Source organism: Phyllobates terribilis, unplaced genomic scaffold (assembly GCF_046119375.1).
Source record: "Phyllobates terribilis strain yellow unplaced genomic scaffold, ASM4611937v1 Scaffold_7__3_contigs__length_470593459, whole genome shotgun sequence".
NCBI classification, from domain to species: domain Eukaryota; kingdom Metazoa; phylum Chordata; class Amphibia; order Anura; family Dendrobatidae; genus Phyllobates; species Phyllobates terribilis.
In genome coordinates this window covers 109,673,908-109,694,481 of record NW_027362767.1, presented here as the reverse complement: position 1 = coordinate 109,694,481, position 20,574 = coordinate 109,673,908, and the positions used below count along the sequence as shown (strand labels likewise).

General features: G+C 45.4%; 1 protein-coding gene across 2 annotated transcripts in view; it reads right to left on the bottom strand.

The window, feature by feature from the left end:
- The window catches only part of AKAP6 (A-kinase anchoring protein 6), a 424,676-nt gene that overhangs the window by 255,331 nt on the left and 148,771 nt on the right, over window positions 1–20,574 (bottom strand). The gene's annotated exons all lie outside the window — the stretch shown is intronic.

Below are 20,574 nucleotides of genomic sequence, written 5' to 3'. Positions count from 1 at the left end.
ATCACCTGGAACCTAAAGCATTCAGGCAGGCCCAATGTATCTAGTGGTATATTATATCAATCATGCTTTAGTATTTATGAAGACTTATTTTCGAAACAATGCTCCACGACGAACAAAAACTGCAAAGTAACTAATACCAGACAAACCAGAGACCCATCTGTAGACAGCAATGTTTCTGGGTTTTTGCTCCTCATTAGTACAGTGCAGAATACTGGTTTGCTAAATGAGATGCTTAGATGCAGCTCAGGGAGTACTGTCTCTCAGTGGAGAGACCAACTGTGTATGGAGACTTACTTTTAAGACAATGCTCCATGGGAATATAAAAAATATTTTTTTTTTCCTATGGAGTATCGCCTTGAAAATAAGTCTACACACAGATGGGTCTTTTCTATGAGAGCCTGTATTCTGACTGAGCGGCATCTAAGCCCATCATTCAATGCTTGTACTAATGCAATAAAAAATCTCAAAACAGTGCTGTCTAGAGATGAGTCTTTGGCGTGGCTGGTTTGGGATTTTTTATTCTTTTTTTTTTCCATGGAGCATTGCTTTCAGAAGAAGTCTCCATATATACTTGGCTCTCTACAAAGAGAGTGTATACACCCTATCAATTTGCAGCTCTGGTGGTGGCTGGATGTAAAGAGTGAAAGGAGCCAGAACAGCACAGCTCCATTCATTGTGCTCAGCTCCTTTGGAAATGAATAGGAGTGACGGTGCAGTTCTCAGCAATGGGTGGTAATACACAGTGACGGGAGCTGTGCTGCTCCGGCTCCGTTCGCTGTTTACATCTGGCCACAGCTGAAAACAGCGGATCAGTGGGGGTGGGGTATCCCCATTGATCTGATTTTGATGAATAAGGTCATCAGTATCATAAGCCTAGACAAATCCTTTAAGCTAAATCCGTGCAAAAACAATGTGCAAGTGCAGTAAATATGTACGGTGGCGTGGGGGAAATAGCCGTTGGCGAGAAACTTGTCTCTTATGCCCCGGCACGTTACATGGAGGCGGGGGTCCTAGATGGGTGTGTGGACTTTTACTATAAGGGCCCTACGCCCTTGCAGGCAGCATGTAGCTGATGATTTTGGTTGACCAGGACCAGATGTTTGACAGTTCAATGAGGGATACCACCAGTCAAAAATAATTTTTTTACTCAACGATAACTTGGCGAGGATTATATACAGAAGATAGCGGGTGCACATCTTGATGAACATTTCCTTCACAATATGGAGCATTTTCCACACACAATTTCAATTCTTTCCTCTTTACGCGCTTGTGCTCTATCTTCATCGTTCCTCACTACCTCACCACAACCCAGCTTGGTACCACAGTCCAGCTAGCAAGAGTCCTTTACCCACCCACGGTTCCTCGTCTCCTTTCCTCTCAAGGGAATTATATTGCCAGTATGGCCAGTACTTATCTTCTTTGTCCGTGATGCTCTAGAACTCTCGCCCGGAGCAATCTCTTCGTCTCACGTTTTCTGTTCCGTTTTAAACTCTGGGCCATACTGCTAGGTGTCCTTCCCCTGAACCCATGTCCAGTCGATCACTCTGTTTTTGAGTTACTTCTCTCCTTCCTTCCACTAGGATTTCGCTATTTTCTGTCACGGTCTCCTCTCACGTTTGGGACACCCAAATCATGTGGCACTGCTACTGTCTAGACCTTAAGTCTACTTTCTATGCACAAACTGGGCCCTATCTAACGTCATGACAGGAAACTGTCTCTGTCAATTTAGTTTATCCCCTCCCACTCTGGGCTAGTCCCAACCATTAACTTTAACTTTCCCTACTGTTGAGTAAAATACATTACCAACATCATTAACGCATATCACAATTCATAGTACATAATATAACATTACACTTGTTCTTCAAGGGGGAACATGGGCAATATGTCCACCCCCTTACAAATACATAGGTCTTTCTTGTGCCACTAGAAAAGCTCTGACTGGATGACTCCACAAGGAGTCCTGTGATATCTAGCAGATGTTAGCAACAGATTATTAAAGTCCTACAAGGTGAATCTTCTATGGATTGAACTTGTTTTCCCAGCACATCCCACAGATGCTTGGTCTGGGAAATTAAACTCATGCATGAACATTTTGTGGTGAGGGGTGAGCATGGGCAAGCAATTGTCTGTAGCTACTGGACCCGCTGATATACAAGGTATATTTCTTGCGGCCGGTGATTGGCTGCAGTGGTCATATGATACAACAGTGTCACGTCAACTGACGGGAATAGTAGTACGAACGTCACTGGAACAGCGTTGCTGCAGGACTTAGGTATACATTGTTTTTATTTTCTTTGGTGCCATGAAGTGACTAAGCAGGGGTTGTCCTGTATTATAGGAGTTAAAAGTGGCATGTAAAAGTTTGGGCACCTCTGGTCAAAATTTCTGTTATTGTGAACCATTAAACAAGTTGAAGACAAAATGATCTCTAAAAGGCCTAAAGTTAAAGATGACACATTTCCTTTGTATTTTAGGCAAAAAATATATATATTTTCACCTTTTACATTTTAAAAATTACAAAAAGGAAAATGGGCCAATGCAAAAGTTTGGGCACCCTTGGAGATTTGTGTGCTCAGATAACTTTGACCAACATTTCAGACCTTAATTAGCTTGTCAGGGTTATGGCTTGTTCACTATCGTCGTTAGGAAAGGCCAGGTGATGCAAATTTCCCAGCTTTATAAAAACCCAGCCTCCTCTAACCTTGTGCCAAAAAACAGCAGCCATGGGTTCTTCTAAGCAGCTGTCTAGCACTCTGAAAATTAAATGGTGGAGGCCCACAAAGCAGAAGGTTATAAGAAGATAGCAAAGCGTTTTCAAGTTGCCTTGTCCTCAGTTAGAAATGTCATTAAGAAATCGCAGTTAACAGGATCAGTGGAGGTCAAGATAAGTTCTGGAAGACCAAGCAAAATTTCAGTGAAAGCTGCTCATAGGATTACTAGAGAGGCAAATAAGAACCCACGCTTGACTGCAAAAGACCTTCAGAAAGATTTAGCAGACTGTGGAATTGTGGTACATTGTTCTACTGTTCAGAGACACCTGCACAAATATGACCGTCATGGAAGAGTCATCAGAAGAAAACCTCTTCTGTGTCCTCACCATAAAATTCAGCATCAGAAGTATTCAAAAAAACATCTAAACAAACCTCATGCATTTTGGTATCAAGTCTTTTGCACCGATGAGATTAAAATAGAACTCTTTGGCCACAATGATCAAAGGTAATTGTGGAGAAAAAAGGACACAGAATTTCAGGAAAATAACATCCCGCCAACGATTAGGCATGGAAGTGGATCAATCATGCTTTGGGATTGTGTTGCAGCCAATGGCACAGGGAACATTTCACGGGTAGAGGGAAGAATGGAATTTCAACAAATTCTTGATGCAAACATAACACCATCTGTAAAAAAAAGCTGAAGTGGAAAAAAGGATGAAGAGGATGGCTTCTACAAATGGATAATGATCCTAAACACACGTCAAAATCCACAATAGATGACCTCAAAAGGCGCAAGCTGAAGGTTTTACAATGGCCCTCACAGTCCCCTGATCTGAACATCATTGAAAATCTGTGGCTATACTTCAAAATAACAGAGCATACAAGACGACTCAGGAATCTCACAGAACTGGAAGAATTTTCCAAGCAAGAATGGATGAAAATCCCTCAAAAAAGAATTGAAAGACTCTTGTCTGGCTACAAAAAGTGTTTACAAGCTGTGGTACTTTCAAGAGGGGGCGCTAATAGATACTTACCATGCAGGGTGCAACTTTTGCATCGGCCATTTTTCTTTGGGTAATTTTTAAAATGTAAAAGATGGGAAATATATATATACACTGTGTATATATATATATATATATATATATATATATATATATATATATATATAATTTTTTTTTTTTGCCTAAAATACTAAGTAAATGTGTCATCTTTAACTTTAGGTCTTTTAGAGATCATTTAATCTTAACCTTGCTTAACTGTTCACAATAACAGTAATTTTGACCACGGGTGCCCAAACTTTTACATGCCATTGTATATCTCATTTAAATAAAGAAATAAATAAATCTCCATCTGGACCATAACTGTTAAGTGGGTCAGCTTTCCGACGGCAGGCTCAGAGTGTCTTCTATGGGCTTTGATTGTCTGAGCTAACTGCAAACTGAAAGTATTTTATGAGCTCAGTAGCTTCACATTAGCATCCACTACCACCTACCTCCAAATCCATAAAAATCCCAGCACAGAAAAGAAACTTAAAAGACTTGTTTGGGCATGTGATACCAATGACCAACTCTAAGGAGAGGTCACCAATTTCAGATTGGTGGGGTGTGATATCTGGCACCACCATGATCGGCTGTTATTAGCTCCAACTGCAGCTGAATATAAACATTGAATGAAACTGCTGCATTTACCATGTAGCGGTGGCTGCCTAGAACTGCAGATCAACTCCTATTCTCTTAAGTAGGAGCTGAACTGCAGGACCTGGCTGCAGCTGCTACACACTAAATGGAGCTGTGCTGTTCAGCTCAATTTTCAACTGGCTGTCATTGGAGTGTAACCCACCGATGTGATATTGATAATCATAATCATAATCTACCCTACGGTCATCAATATTACATGATACATTATCGATAGTAAATGCCCATATGACACCTTTACCAGCTCAGAGAACAAACCTAAACTCAGACATGATCCTTATTACTTTTATAGCTGCCTCTTAGTTAAAAATGTCTATAATATAATATAAATATGCAAATAGCCTCTTCAGAGAGGAAGAGGTCAGGAACTCTAGTGCCACCTATAGGAAGTAGCAATCCTAAAAGTCAATATACCGTAATATATTTTAACACAATTTACAAGGGAAATGACACAATGCGAAGTTTTCAAAAAATGCTTCAGATTTGTTTTTTTCATGGAAAATAAAATTATTTTCTAAAACAGACATGGGATTGATGACAGGTCCCCTTTAATACTTCTTCTCTTTGGAAATCATACATTTTGTTTAAAAAATAAATAAATAATAATAATAATAATAATAATGCAGCTTTGTAACAACATCGACATCATTGTTTAACTAATGTAACAAAGCAACAGCTGTCTGGACCATTGTGGCAAATAGGAAATGGATGAGAATCAAGCTTTGATTCTGTAAGTGATCAGAAACTGACGCATATCAAGGGATTGCAGTCAGATCATAAGCAATCTGTGTAGGAGAAATGTATCACTGTCATATATCTCTTTCAGAATGTAACAGAAAATCTAGTCCAAATAATTAGCATTTATTTATTATGAATTAGGAGAACCAAAATCACGGATGAATTTTTGCATAGTTCCTGTTCATGTACTTTATCGAGAAAGAAATGGAAAAAATTACAAGTGCCTCACATAAGACACATCAAATAATTGTATTGCGGCTCATTGCTGTTCTACCATTTCCTATCTTTAAAAATGTCAGCCGGAAACTCAGGGCTATTTGGCAGTAAAACTACCAGCAATAAATCTGGGGTCTCCACATTATAATTTGTGAAGGCAGAACAAGATCTTTTTCTGTCTGAACTTTGATTTTGAAGAGCAATAAAAATATGTTGGAGGCAGTCATGCACCAAAAACAGTCTGTACATAAAAATATTACCCTTCAGTTAATGCAGAGGACCACCTCTTATGTCCTTTACAGTTTGGATCACTTTACTTCATTCTCATATGCTTAAAGGGGTGGTCTGAAGGCCAAAATCCTTTTCCTCCTGAATCCCTATCTATTTAATGCTGTAGTCTAAACTGTTTTCCAATATACTTGTATTAAAATTCCCTATCCTGTTCCCTCAATACACTAACCGCTTTTCTATTTTTTTTTTTCACTTTCTTTTTGATGACAATTCATTTGAGCATCCCTAGTGCATGCTGGGAAACTCAAAGCGTTATCAGGGGCAGAGACTGTGGTCACTGCCACAGCCTGTGCACCCTCCCTGAAGCCAGGCATCATCAGGGGCGGAGGCTGCGGTCACCGCCACAGCCTGTGCACCCTCCCTGAAGCCAGGCATCATCAGGGGCGGAGGCTGCGGTCACCGCCACAGCCTGTGCACCCTCCCTGAAGCCAGGCATCATCAGGGGCGGAGGCTGCGGTCCCTGCCACAGCCTGTGCACCCTCCCTGAAGCCAGGCATCATCAGGGGCGGAGGCTGTGGTCACTGCCACAGCCTGTGCACCCTCCCTGAAGCCAGGCATCATCAGGGGCGGAGGCTGCGGTCACCGCCACAGCCTGTGTACCCCCCCTGAAGCCAGGCATCATCAGGGGCGGAGGCAGCAGTCACCGCCACAGCCTGTGCACCCTCCCTGAAGCCAGGCATCATCAGGGGCGGAGGCTGCGGTCACCGCCACAGCCTGTGCACCCTCCCTGAAGCCAGGCATCATCAGGGGCGGAGGCTGCGGTCCCTGCCACAGCCTGTGCACCCTCCCTGAAGCCAGGCATCATCAGGGGCGGAGGCTGCGGTCACTGCCACAGCCTGTGCACCCTCCCTGAAGCCAGGCATCATCAGGGGCGGAGGCTGCAGTCACCGCCACAGCCTGTGTACCCCCCCTGAAGCCAGGCATCATCAGGGGCGGAGGCAGCAGTCACTGCCACAGCCTGTGCACCCTCCCTGAAGCCAGGCATCATCAGGGGTGGAGGCTACGGTCACCGCCACAGCCTGTGCACCCTCCCTGAAGCCAGGCATCATCAGGGGCGGAGGCTGCGGTCACTGCCACAGCCTGTGCACCCTCCCTGAAGCCAGGCATCATCAGGGGCGGAGGCTGCGGTCCCTGCCACAGCCTGTGCACCCTCCCTGAAGCCAGGCATCATCAGGGGCGGAGGCTGCAGTCACTGCCACAGCCTGTGCACCCTCCCTCAAACTAAGCATCATCAGGGGCAGAGGCTGCAGTCACTGCCACAGCCTGTGCACCCTCCCTAAAATTAAGTGTGACTGCCACACCCTCTGCACTCTCCCTGAAGTGAAGGGTCATTAGGGGCAGAGACTGCTGTCACTGCCACAGCCTGTGCATCCTCCCTGAATCTAAGCATCATCAGCGGCAGAAGCTGTAGTCACTGCCACACCCTGTGCTCCCTCCCTGAAACTAAGCATCATCAGGGGCAGAGGCTGCGGTCGCTGCCACAGCCTGTGCACCCCCCCTAAAATTAAGTGTGACATGCCGAAGTAGTGCTGTTGCTTCAAAAGCATCCAGCAACTGTTACAAATAACACAAGCACAGGAGACAGGAAGTGTTGTGCTTCAGAAGCATCCAGTGTAGCATCAGTGTCTCTGCTCCCTGCCAGGCAGAGATGCCGTCCCCCTTACCGCCGTGGCCCTGCTCCGGAATCTTCCGGCCTCCCTGCTGCTGCTGGTGCACGCAGCTTCCCTGGCACTGTGCTTAGGGCACGCATGCCCTCCCTCTTAAAGGGCCCGCGCGCGCCGTCCTAAAAAGTCCCCAGCCAATGGCCGGAGGACTTTCTCTATAAAAGGGACCTCCTCCAATATGGAGGTGCCCGTGCAAAGTTGTTGCTCTGTGATACTTACTTTGCTTCAGCCCTCAGGTCCTCTGCAAGTCAGTCCAGTCCGCCAGTCTGACTACTTTCCAGGCTGACAGTCTACCTACAGTCCAGTCCGCCAGTCTGTTTATGGGCTCTGCCCGTCTGCTTACCTGGAAGCACCCGCCTGTACCTGCCGTGTCCGCCAGCCTGCTTTCCTGGAAGCACCCGCCTGTTACCTGTCGTGCCCGCCAGCCTGCTTACCTGGAAGCACCTGACTGTTACCTCCCGTGCCCGCTTGCCTGCTTACCTGGAAGCACCTGCCTGTTACCTGTTGTGTCCACCAGCTTGCCTACCCGGAGCATCCGTCTGGCTATCAGCCGAATCAGTCTATCTACCCGGACCACCCGTCAGCCTGCCTGCCGTGCTTATCCGCTGTACCGGTCAGTTCCTGCCTTCTGACCCGTGGGAGTCACCTGCTCACATACAAGGTCGGTCCCAGAGTGGCACCTGGTCCCTCTGCTCGGTCCCTCCCTGGTTCATGGAGTCGACTGAGCCGCCGTGCGACCTTGGTCAGGCCGAGTAGATACTTAGTCATGCCCCTCTGGTCCCTCCTTGCACCGCAGCACAGAGGTTCCACCACCCGGATCCGCAACATCCAGCAACTAGAGGGGTTAACACAGTCACAGGAGACAGGGAGTGTTTTAGCAGAGCCCCAGGGGGATTGTGGGGAACTTGTTATTGCAGTCTGGCTGAAACCGAAGAGAAAGGTGGTGTGTTATCTGGATCTAACAAAAGGCAACTGAACAGGATTCAGATCAGGAGAGAAACTAAACACAGGTCAAATAAACTCCCTGAACTAACAGTGCAGAGTATTATTGGGCAGGAAGATAAGGACTGGAAGGAATTGTGTCACAGGTATCATCTCCCTCATCAAACCCTACCCCCTCCATCTCCATGCAGGATAAAGAATGTTGTGTACTATTGTGTCATTGTGAAAGAAAAGCCTGTGGTTGTGTATGCATAGAAGTGTGCTGCCAAGAGATCTAATCTATGCTGAATTATGCTACTGAAGAGGCTGTAACATTGTGCCTTGTGAAGAAACTACTGTATTGTTTCTGGAGCCAGTTGCTCAAGAAACTCAGACTGTACTGTAATGAACATTGTTGCTGTAATATCCCTTCAGTGCTTCAGATTAAATTCCACTGTTAAACTGTTGAAAAAGACTCTTGTCAGATGTGTCTGGTCAGCAATTGAATCTATTGTGTGCCTGAGAGAAGCTGCAGCATATGGTCGCTCTGAGTAACGGCTTCCCCAGGATTCCAAAGAATTAATGAAACCCGTCTTGCCCTATCTGAACCTAGCGGCGTCCACGTAACATAAGCATCATCAGAGGCAGAAGCTGCGATCACTGCCACAGCCTGTGCATCTTTCCTGAAACTAAGCATCTTCAGGGGCAGAGGCTGCAGTCACTGTCACAGTCTGTGCACCCTCCCTGAAACTAAGCATCATCAGGGGCAGAGGCTGCAGTCATTGCAGAAGTCTCTGCTCCCTCCCTGAACCAAAGCGTCATTAGTGACGCTCGTTTTAGGGGCTGGACTAGTCCGTTGCGATGTGCACTGTGTGATATGCACAATGACAGCGCACTCTCTGTTGTCGGCTCAGATTAGCAGTAATGAGCCAGCACCAGAGCGTGTTGTCAGAATACGCGGCATGCAGAGAGCAGTGCAGCCCCTGCCAGTGATGTCACTGGTCTCTGCACGCTGGGTATTCTGACAACACGCTCTGGTGCTGGCTCATTACTGCTGATCTGAGCTGGCAACAGAGAGCGCACTGTCATTGTGCACATCGCACAATGACAGAGCAGGAACTAGCCCAGCCCCTGAAACGAGGATCACCGATGATACTTTGTTTCAGGGAGGGAGCAGGGACTGCAGTAGTGACCACATCCTCTGCCCACTGATGACGCTTTGTTTAGGTACCCCAGCATGTGACGCACCCCTGGGCCTGTGTCGCGCAGCGTTGCGCACGCGGGAGCTTACCCAGAGCCGGATCTTTTGAGGGTTGTAGTCTCGTGGCGGTGATCCGGTCCGTGCCCAGGGAGTCAGACTAAGTGGCGCTGTATCAGCGGTAGATGTTGGATGACTACGCCACCCGTTGAATGCAGCTTTGGAGCTGCCGCTGCAGAGCAGACCGCTGAGGCCGGTGGAAGGATGGTGCAGCGGGGATGGTATAACCCCCAACGGGAGGGGTATGGCCTCAGGGCAGCCGACGTGGATGATGGGGGTAGCAGGAACCACTCGGAGACGGTACGGTGTAGTTCAGGGTCTTTACTGGTGACAAAGATAGACCCTCCCGGAGTACTGGCTAGCGATTGGGGCCTGGTCAGTCCTTGAGCAGATGGGATCTCCCCTGGCCAGGCGGAGTTGTAGGCCTCCCAAACTAACTGTACTCTTCTGGCTACCTTGCTAGAGGCGGGTATAAGTAGCCCACGTCCCTGAGTGTACCGTGTGGTGCTCACCCGTATGGCCGGTGACTCGGGGCCTTCTAGTAGCTTCCGCTCCACGACGGCGGTGCTGGTCCCATGCGTGTGACCGTGCCTTCGGGTTTCTTGGCCAGAGGACCTGAAATCCCCTGCCTGACGGATTCTGCTGCTGGGTAGGAGTTAGTCCCCACAGCCTCGGACTCCGGGTCCGGTAAGAAATCTTCTCAGTCAGGGCGAGCTCTGCAGCTGCCAGCCCCTGACTCCTTGTAACACTGCTCCCACAGAGCTCCTGTTGTTTCTTCCCATAGCTGCTTCTCTTCTCTGTCTCTACTTCTGGCATGGCCCAGGAGCTGGGCCCAGCCGGAGCCACAGCTCCCTGTCAGCCCTCCTGGCTGAACTCTCCCTCTGAACTCTCTAACCCTGCCTCAGCCCCAGGTTTATATAGGGGAAGTTCTTCCCCTCCCAGGACTGGGCAGGAGGTGTGGCATGCATAGGATTCCTGACCAAGAGATCTCCCACCTGCTCTCAGACATAACATTGCTGTTACTGTGGAAACCAGACCCCTGGGGTGCCACACATGCACTGGGATTCGAACAAAAGTGTAGTGAGGCAAGGATAGGGAATTTTTAATTCAAGTGTAGCGCACCGAGGGTTCGGCCGCTACAGGGGTATTGCACCTCTGCCAGAGGTGTGGTATTCCACTCCCGGGTAAGGATGGATTGTGGACCAGGGCTCAGTTAGCAAGATACAGCACACTCACCCCATTTCCAAGGGACAGCTCAACAGTGCTCCCATTAGACAGAAATGCAGGTACGACAGACCATGTCCCTGGCTGGAGTGGGGAGGGGGGAGGAATACCCAGTGATGTAGGAGCAGATAGGGGTTGGTTCCTGAGCGTAGGTAGGAGCCCATTGGTTGCTGGTCACCTGGGCTCATGGCTAGAGGGAGGTATAATAGGTGGGCACCATCTTAGGACAGACAGTGAAGTGAAGTCAGACAGTTCAGTCTGTGCAGAGAGAGGAGAAGACAGGGAGTAGAGGCTCTGTAGGAGCTCTACTCCGGAGTGGGCCTAGAGAGAGGCCGAGGAGGAGAGTGGAGAGAGAGAGGAGGTGAAGGGGAGCTGGGGTTACGTCTCAGCCCAGCTCCACGAGAAAGGAGAAGAAGAAGGAACAGAGAAGGGAAAAGAAGAGAAAGAAACAGAAGGGCTCAGGAACAAGAAGGAAGAAGGGACCCTAAGAACCCACGAGAATACAGGGTGAAGGGTCAGGCAGATTAAGGGTGCCAGATCCCAAGTTGGTGGAGGAGAAACTACCCTCAGCCAAAGACCGGAGGTCGTGATCATTTATTGGTGCGACACCTCATTAAACCTGCTAGGAAGGCACCATATAGAACAGCGGGGAACGGGATCCACGTTTACCCGCACAAGTTCGCGGCAGCTGGACAAAAGTGGGTCACTGGTGAGGCAGGCCAGAGGAAGGATTGAAGGGGGTCCTGAGCCATACTCCTGAGCTGCCTGGGAGTTGACCGAGCCCCTCACCTGGTGGACGCAGCACGGCTCGGGCAGTCATTGCCAGTTGAAGTGACTAGGATATTAACCGTGAGTAAAGACCCTGGACTGCAGTACGTTGTCTGTGTGCTTTTTCGCTCCTCCGGCGCTACCGGTACTGGGACTCTCACCACCATCACTCCCACCATCCACTACACTGCCCTGGGGCCGCACTCTTCCCGTGGGGAGTCACACCATCCCAGCTGCATACATCATCGGCCCCAGCGGTCTGCCCTGCAGCGGCGGTTCCTAATAACCGCAATCCACGGGTGGCGTAGTCGGACATCACTTAAAACATCTAAAAGACTGCCACGGGTCTGACCACCCTGAGCCACGGGACCGGGTCGCCACTACTACCCCCATCGTCTCCCTATTGCCCGGTTCCGAGTGCCCCACGGCCCAGGGGGCGAGTTACAAGTATTATTAGAAATTAGTTTAGATTGTGGCATCAAATAAATAGTGATTTAGGAGGAAAATTACTTTGACCTTCAGACCACCCCTTTAAAAACTTGTCTCAATGATAATGCTGTGCAAAGTGCAATGCCCAAAATAGAGGTCAATGAAGTTTCCATCAGTGGCAATGATGAAATATTGGGCAACTCATTGACCATTTAACAGTTGTAAGAGAGTCTCAATATATAGGATTCCCTATCTGCCATCTTGAAAATTTCTGTTTGTACTGAGCTGGTACTGTTGACTAGCTGAGAAGGTTCACTTCAGGGAGAAACATAATAATGCCATTATCATATGGAGGTGCCATTTTTGGTATTTCCAAGAAGCCTTTAGGGGCAATGCAGTATCATGTAAAAAAAACTATTCCCACTGGATACCAACAATATATAAACTGTATTCATATGCTGGACATTTCAAAGCTACAATATACCCATTCGAATACGAAGGTCAACAGATAACCTTCTACTGTGGCCTTTACAATTATCCATGGTAAGAAATAATAGCTGGAAGACCTGTACAGAAATAATGGGATCTATTCCGATGTTCTGATAAATATTAATCCAGCTATACAATGACTACCACCACTCACTATATGCAGACCACTGGTATAGTTTTACATATGGAGTCATGGCCTAGGCTGACAAAACTGAGCACATTAGTAATTTATGAGGTTTTTCTCTTAGCTTGAACCTTCTGATTATGTTCTTGTTGTTTTTAAACAGCTCTGCTTCTATGAGCATCTTGAAATAAATATAACTGCGGTTGTGGGCAGTACAAAGCTAATTACCCAAGTGTTAAGAAACATTGCTAATATGCTCCCTCGTGCCCTTGATTGATTCCAAAAACCGTCAGTAATAGTCCCTCAGATATTACTAAAAGCTCAACAAATTTGTTTTCCAAATGAGTCTGTAGTCAAAATGAAATGAAATTCTGACCTGTTCTACCAGAAAACCAAGCCCTATAAAATAGTATTAGGCAGGGAAAAACTGACTTGTTTTATCATGATTTTCCAGCAGGACACATGGGTATTTGTTATGTTCCACAGGAGCGTCTGAAATTCTTCGTGCACATATATTAATATTTGTGAATTTATTAAGTGTTTTATTTTCACATGACTGAGGGGAACATTATCCAAAGATCTTAAAAGGCCAATACCTACTCCTATAAAGTGTCCATTAAAACATTGAATTGCTTAGTATTAGGCCTAGGGTCACACCAGAGTATTTTCTCTCATCCAAGAGAATCCGGGCGAATATGCTAATCACAGGTGTTGATCAGAGTGTGATCATAGTGTGAACCGATTTTCGCAGATGAGAAGATGGAAAAAAAATCTTCTACATTCTGTCAATCCATGAAAATCCGACCACAATCAAATGTCATCCAAGTGCTGTCTTATTTTTTTCACGTACTCATTGACTTGCATGACTGAGTGCGATCCGAATATCGGATGCAAACTGAGCCTACTGTGATTATTTTCCTCGGACAAACTTTGTGTTTTGTTTTATCCTCCTTGGCGCTGTCAAGAATATGCCACTCTCTGTTGGGACATCTGAGATTAGAAGATCACAGTGATTAGCTAAGCTCACGCCCTCCTTAAATCTACACGGCCATTCATGAGTTAACAGGTTTTTTGTGGCATGGAAAGGGTTTAGAGTTCCTCATGGTCTATTGGCTGTGCTGCTTATTGGAACAACACCCTTCCATTATATAAACCTGTGTCTGGTTTCCCTCCATGCCAGCAATAGAATCTTAATTCTGTTCCTAGCTTCATTTAAGAAAGTGGTCTGGAGAGTCGCTCTTAGTTGGTTTGAGATTCTTGATGCGATTTGTTGTGAATACCTCTATTCTCCCCCTTTTTGAGTTTTTTGTGTAGTTTTTCTGGCTCTGTACTGTGCACCCATTCCCCTTCATATTTTATCCCGTGTGTCTGCTGTTTGATTGTGCCTTGGTTTCCCCCTGTCTGTCCAGCCATTGTTTACCCTTTCACTCCTGCCCCTTTCCTCCCTGGAGGATTTTCTATGAGAACAGAGAGGTATGAGACCCAGGCATCTCCACCTTCAGGAAAAACCCTGGGGTTAGGGATAGACTAGGACTCCCTTAGATTTTGGACAGTATAAGGTCCCTCTGCTCCGGCTTTCCTACAGTCACAGCGTGACATTATTGCTCGTCCCATATTTTTTCCTGATCTTAACATAGATCCGGTTGCTGAACTGTCAAAACAAATGCAGACTCTGTCTTTGGAGGTGATAGATCTGCGATCTTTAGTTGTACAACAACGGCAGTAAACTGTGTGTCTGGGGGTCTCAACAATCATTCAGACCCAGCCTGAACTCAAGGTGGCCCTCCTGGACCGGTTCTCTGGGGGGCGGGATAAGTTCATGGTTTTTAGGGAAGCCTGTAAACTGTATTTCAGGCTATGTCCTCGTTCCTCTAGGAGTGAGGTGCAACGGGTGGGGACTGCTGTCTACATACTTCAAGGGATCCCCAATCCTGGGCCTTTCCTCTTCCAGCCGACTCCCAGTCTCTCCGATCGATAGATTAATTTTTTGCAGCCTTAGGCCTTATCTATGGTCTGACCAGATCTCTCTCATTGTGTCTAAGCTACGCAGGCTCCAACAGTGGGATCGGCCAGCAGAGGAGTTTTGCTTTGCGTTTCGGAGATAGGCCAGGTGGAATGATCCGGCCCTCAGAAGCCAGTTTTGTCAAGGCCAGTCAGAAAGGCTAAAGGATGCGTTGGTCTTGTATGAAACTCCTAAATTCTTGGAGGTCGCCATGGCCTTAGTCATCCAGATTGACAGATGCCTCAGAGATAGACCTATGATGACCCCTCCCAAAACTGTACTCCCCAGGGGGGAGCTCTCCTGTTTGTCCTGCTGAACCTATACAGTCCCTCAGTTCCATCTGAACCTCCTGCGGTCTGCCACAGAACAAGGCTTTTTTTCTTTTGTGGTCAGAGGGGTCACTTCATTGGAGTCTGTCCCTCCCCACTTAAACTAAAGAAACCGGCGGAACACTTCTGACCCCAGGTTCGGTGGAAGATTACAACCTGGCTTGTATACATTTCCTCCTTGTGTACCTCTCAGTTTGTCTTACCTGCAGATGTTGTTGTTGGTATGAAAACTGAAAGAATGTCTATTCTTTTGGATAGTGGGGTGGGAGTCAATATGGTGGATACTCATGGGTTATCTTGTAGTGTTCTGGCAAAATCCATCTCCATATTTTCTATTGATTCTGCGCCTCTTGGTCAGGGGTGTTTCACACAGGTGGTTCATAATTTGGTCTTCAGATTGAGGTCCTTCATAAAGAATGCATTTTTATATGTGCTTGAAGGTCTTCCTACTTCTATTGTACTGGGTGTCCCATGGTTAGTAATGCATTACCCCGTTGTAGATTGGCAGTCTAGGGAAATAGCTAAATGGAGTGATTTCCGTAACAATAGCTGTCTTAGTACCCGTCTCTCTATTGTCTCCACTAAAACCCTACCCTCTTTTCAGTCCAGTTTTAAGGATGTGTTTTCTGAAGAGGGGTGCCAGGAACTCCTGCCTCCTCATCGGGCTTATGACTGTCCCGTTATCTTGCTCCCTTGAGCAAAGCTATCCAAGACCAGGTTATGCAATCTTTCGGGCCCCGAAAAACAGACTATGAAGGAGTATAGTGGTATGTAAAAGCTTGGGCACCCCTGGTCAAAATTACTGTTATTGTGAACAGATAAGCAAGTAGAAGATGAAATGATCTCTAAAAGACCTAAAGTTAAAGATTTAAACATTTCTTTTGTATTTTTTGCATTTTAAAAATTACAAAAAGGAATGGGGTCGATGCAAAAGTTTGGGCATCCTTGGAGATTTGTGTGTTCAAATAACTTTGACCAAGGTTTTAGAACTTAATTAACCTGTTAGGGTTATGACCTGTTTACTATCATCGTTAGGAAACTCCAGGTGATGCAAATTTTCAAGCTTTATAAAAACCCAGCCTCCTCTAACCGTGTGCCAAAAAACAGCAGCCATGGGTTCTTCTAAGCAGTTGCCCAGCACTCTGAAAATTAAAACGGTGGAGACCCACAAAGCAGCAGAAGGCTATAAGGAGACAGCAAAGTGTTTTCAAGTTGCCCTTTCCTCAGTTTGAAATGTAATTAAGAAATGGCAGTTAACAGGAACAGCAGAGGTCAAGATAATGTCTGGAAGACCAAGCAAAATTTCAGTGAGAGCTGATTGTAGGATTGCTAGAGATGCACATGAGAGCCCCCCTTGACTGCAAAAGATCTCCAGAAAGATTTAGCGGACTCTGGAGTTGTGGTACATTTTTCTACTATTCAGACACACCTGCACAAATATGGCCTTCATGAAAGAGTCATCAGAAGAATACCTCTCCTGCATCATCACCATAAAATTCAGTGTCAGAAGTATGCAAAAGAAAATCTAAACAAGCCTGATGCATTTTGGAAACAAGTCCTGTGGACTGATGAGGTTAAAGTAGAACTATTTGGCCACAATGATCAAAGGTGTGTGGAGAAAAAAGGACACAGAATTTCCGGAAAAGAACATCTCACCAACCATTAAGCATGGGGTTTGATCAATTGATGTTTTGGGGTTGTGTTGCAGCCAATGGCACGGGGAACATTTCACAGGTAGAGGGAAGAATGGATTCATTGAAATTTCAACAAATTCTTGATGCAAACATAACACCATCTGTAGAAAGCTGAAGTTGAAAAGAGGAGATGGCTTCTACTAATGGATAATGATCTTAAACACATGTGAAAATCCACAATAGATTACCTCAAATGGTGCAAGCCGAATGTTTTACAATGGTCCTCACAGTCGACTTATCTGAACATCATTGAAAATCTGTGGCTAAACCTCAAAATAACAGTGTATGCAAGAAGACCCAGGAATCTCACAGAACTGGAAGAATTTTCCAAGGAAGAATGGATGAAAATCCCTCAAACAAGAATTGAAAGACTTTTGTCTGGCTACAAAAAAAGTGTTTTCAAGCCATAATAATTTCAAAAGGGGGTGCTACTAGGTACTAACCATGCAGGGGGCCCAAACCTTTGCATCGACCCATTTTCCTTTTTGTAATTTTTAAAATGTAAAAGATGAAAATATATATATTTTTTGCCTAAAATACAAAGGAAATGTGTTATCTTTAACTTTAGGCCTTTTAGAGATCATTTCATCTTTAACTTGCTTAACTGTTCACAATAACAGCAATATTTGACCAGGGGTGCCCAAACCTTTACCTGCCACTGTAAATTGCCATTCATTTACCTGGCCGTCATGTAATACTACATTTTCGCCGCAGCACCCATTGCATACTATAGATGTGCCCAAACACAGTTTTCCCTAAATCAAGAGAGGTGAGAAAAGGCAATACTAAGTATCTGTCTTAGGCCACGGCCCCACTATCAGTATTTGACCAGTATTTTTTCTCAGGAGTGGGAGCCAAAACCAGGTGAGGAACAATCAGAGAAAAAGTATAATAGAAACAAGTGCACCAATTCTGCATTTATCACCCACTCCTAGTTTTCGCTCCCACTCCTGAGAAAACATACTGACCAAATACTGATAGTGGTGGCGCGCCTTATTCTGAGGTCATGTACTATGTACAGTGCCTTCTTCAGGTCACTCACAGATTTTCGATTGGATTCAGGTCTGGACTCTGGCTGGGCAATTACAAATCTCCGATCTTCTTCTGGCAAAGCCATTATTTTGTTTATTTGGAGGAATGCTTAGGGTCATTATGCTGAAAGGTGAAATTCCTCTTCAACTTAAACTTTTTAGCAGTGGCCTCAAGGTTTTGATTCAAAATTGACTGATATTTGGAACTGTTTATAATTTCCTCCACCCTGACCAAAGCCCCAGTTCCAGCTGCTGAAAACCAACCGCAAAGCATAATGCTGCCTCCACCATGCTTCACTTTGAGTATGGTGTCATTTTGGTGATGTGCAGTGTTGGCTTCATGCCAAGTATATCTTTTGGAATTATGGTCAAAAAAGTTCAACCTTGATCTCATCAGACCATAACACGTTTTCCCACATGCTTTTGGCAGACTTGATATAAGTTTGTGCAAAATATAGCCGGGATTGGACGTCTTTCTTTGTATGAAAATCTTCCATTTTTACCACCCTACTCCACAGGCCAGACATATGAAGAATTGTTGCCACATGCAGTACACAACCAGTACTTGACAGAAATACCTGCAGCTCTTTAATGATGCTGTAAGCTTGTCTTTGAATGAATTTTCTTCTTGTCTTTTGATCATGTAAGGAAGGAAGTGGAGGTGCTGCTCACATCCCCCTTGATGATACAGTTGTGCTCAAACGTTTACATACTCCGGCAGAATTTTTCCTTTCTTGGCCTTGTTTTACAGAATATGAATGATGATAAAAAACTTTTTCTCCACTCATGGTTATTGGTTGGGTGAAGCCATGTATTGTCAAACTGTTGTGTTCTCTTTTTAAATCTTAATAGCAACCAAAAACATCCAAATGACCCTGATCAAAAGTTCACATACCCTGGTGATTTTGGTCCGATAACATTCACAGAATTTGACACAAATGGGTTTGAATGGCTACTAAAGGTAACATCCTCACCTGTGACCTGTTTGCTTGTAATCAGTGTGTGTGCATAAAAGCTGAGTGTGTTTCTGGGATCCAGACAGACTTTTGCATCTTTCATCCAGCCACTGATGTTTCTGGATTGTGAGTCATGGGAAAGCAAAATAATTGTCAACGGATGTATGGGAAAAGGTAGTTGAACTGTATAACACAGGAAAGAGATACAAAAAAATATCCAAGGAATTGATAATGCCAGTCAGCAGCGTCCAAACTGTGATTAACAAATGGAAAATCAGGGGCTCTGTATAAAACCAAACCACGGTCAGGTAGACAAATAAGAATTTCGGCCACAACTGCCAGGAAAATTGTTCGTGATGCAAAGAAAAACCCACAAATAACATCAGCTGAAATTCAGGAATCTCTGAAAACTAGCGGTGTGGCTGTTTCAAGATGCACAATAAGGAGGCACTTGAAGAAAAATGGGCTGCATGGTCGAGTCGTCAGAAGAAAGCAATTACTGCGCAAATGCCACAAAGTATCTCACCTACAATATGCCAAACAGCACAGAGACAAGCCTCAAAACTTCTGGAACAAGGTAATTTAGAGTGATGAGACCAAAATTGAACTTTTTGGCCACAACCATAAACCTTACATTTGGAGAGAGGTCAACAAGGCCTATGATGAAAGGAACACCATTCCTACAGTAAAGCATGGAGGTGGATCGCTGATGTTTTGGGGATGTGTGAGCTACAATGGCACAGGAAACTTGGTAAAAGTTAAAGGAAAGATGAATGCAGCACGTTATCAGCAAATACTGGGGGCAAATTTGCACTCATCAGCCCAGAAGCTGTGCATGGGACATACTTGGACGTTCCAACATGATAACAATCCAAAACACAAGGCCAAGTCTACCTGTCATTGGCTATAGCAGAACAAAGTGAAGGTTCTGGAGTGGCCATCTCAGTCTCCTGACCTCAATATCATTGAGCCACTCTATGAAGATCTCAAGCGCGCAGTTCATGCTAGACAGCCCAGGAATTTACAGGAACTGGAGGCTTTTTGCCATGAAGAATGGGCAGCTTTACCATCTGAGAAAATAATGAACCTCATCCACAACTACCACAAAAGACTTCAAGCTGTCATTGATGTTAGAGAGGGCAATACACGGTATTAAGAACTGGGGTATGTGAACTTTTGATCAGGGTCATTTGGATGTTTTTGGTTGTCATTAAGATTTAAAAAAGAGAAAACACAGTAGTTTGACAACAAATGGCTTCATCCAACCAATAACCATGAGTGGAGAAAAAGTTTTTTTGTTATCATTCATATCCTCTGAAACAAGGCCAAGAAAGGAAAAATTCTGCTGCTTGTTTAAATTTGTTTTTTTGCTGTTTGACAATTTGCATGCACTTAGTTGGGGAAAAGAATTAACAGTTGGGACTAGCTCCGAATGGGAGGGGCTAGTGAGTTAGTTAGAGCCCAGTGTTCAGTAGAGATAGACTTAAGAACTTACAGTTGGCAGACTAACATGTTTCAGCATGTTGTGTGCGAAGAGTATTACAGGACATCATATAAAATTTCCTAAGGACCAAGGAAACGTAACAAGACATTTGCCAGATTGGAACCCAGGCCAGGAAGGCCACCTAAACGGAACGGAACTTAACCAACGGAAAGTAGAAGGTCCACTTAAAGGGGATTGAAAGCAGAGAACGAATTGTATTAGAAGGACTTTAGTGAACAGTTATCTACGGTGAAAGGAAGCTCAATTGTGTATATTGAAAGGGAACAATGGTCACCATATTGCGATTTAAATTCTCTTATGGAGAGCAGTGGACTTGCAAGGTACTAGTGAGGAGTCGTACCGGCATACCTCAACCAGTGGGTACTCATTAGTCAGTTGAGAACTGAGAGTAGCTGTGGTTGGCCAAAGCATTATACCTTGCTCCGTGTGGCCCTCACAGAGGAAGATAAAGTCTCCCATAATCGTTTGCTGGATTGCTATGAGATGCAACAGTGTGAAGTGCAAGAGAAATGAAGTGTCATTATATGTAAC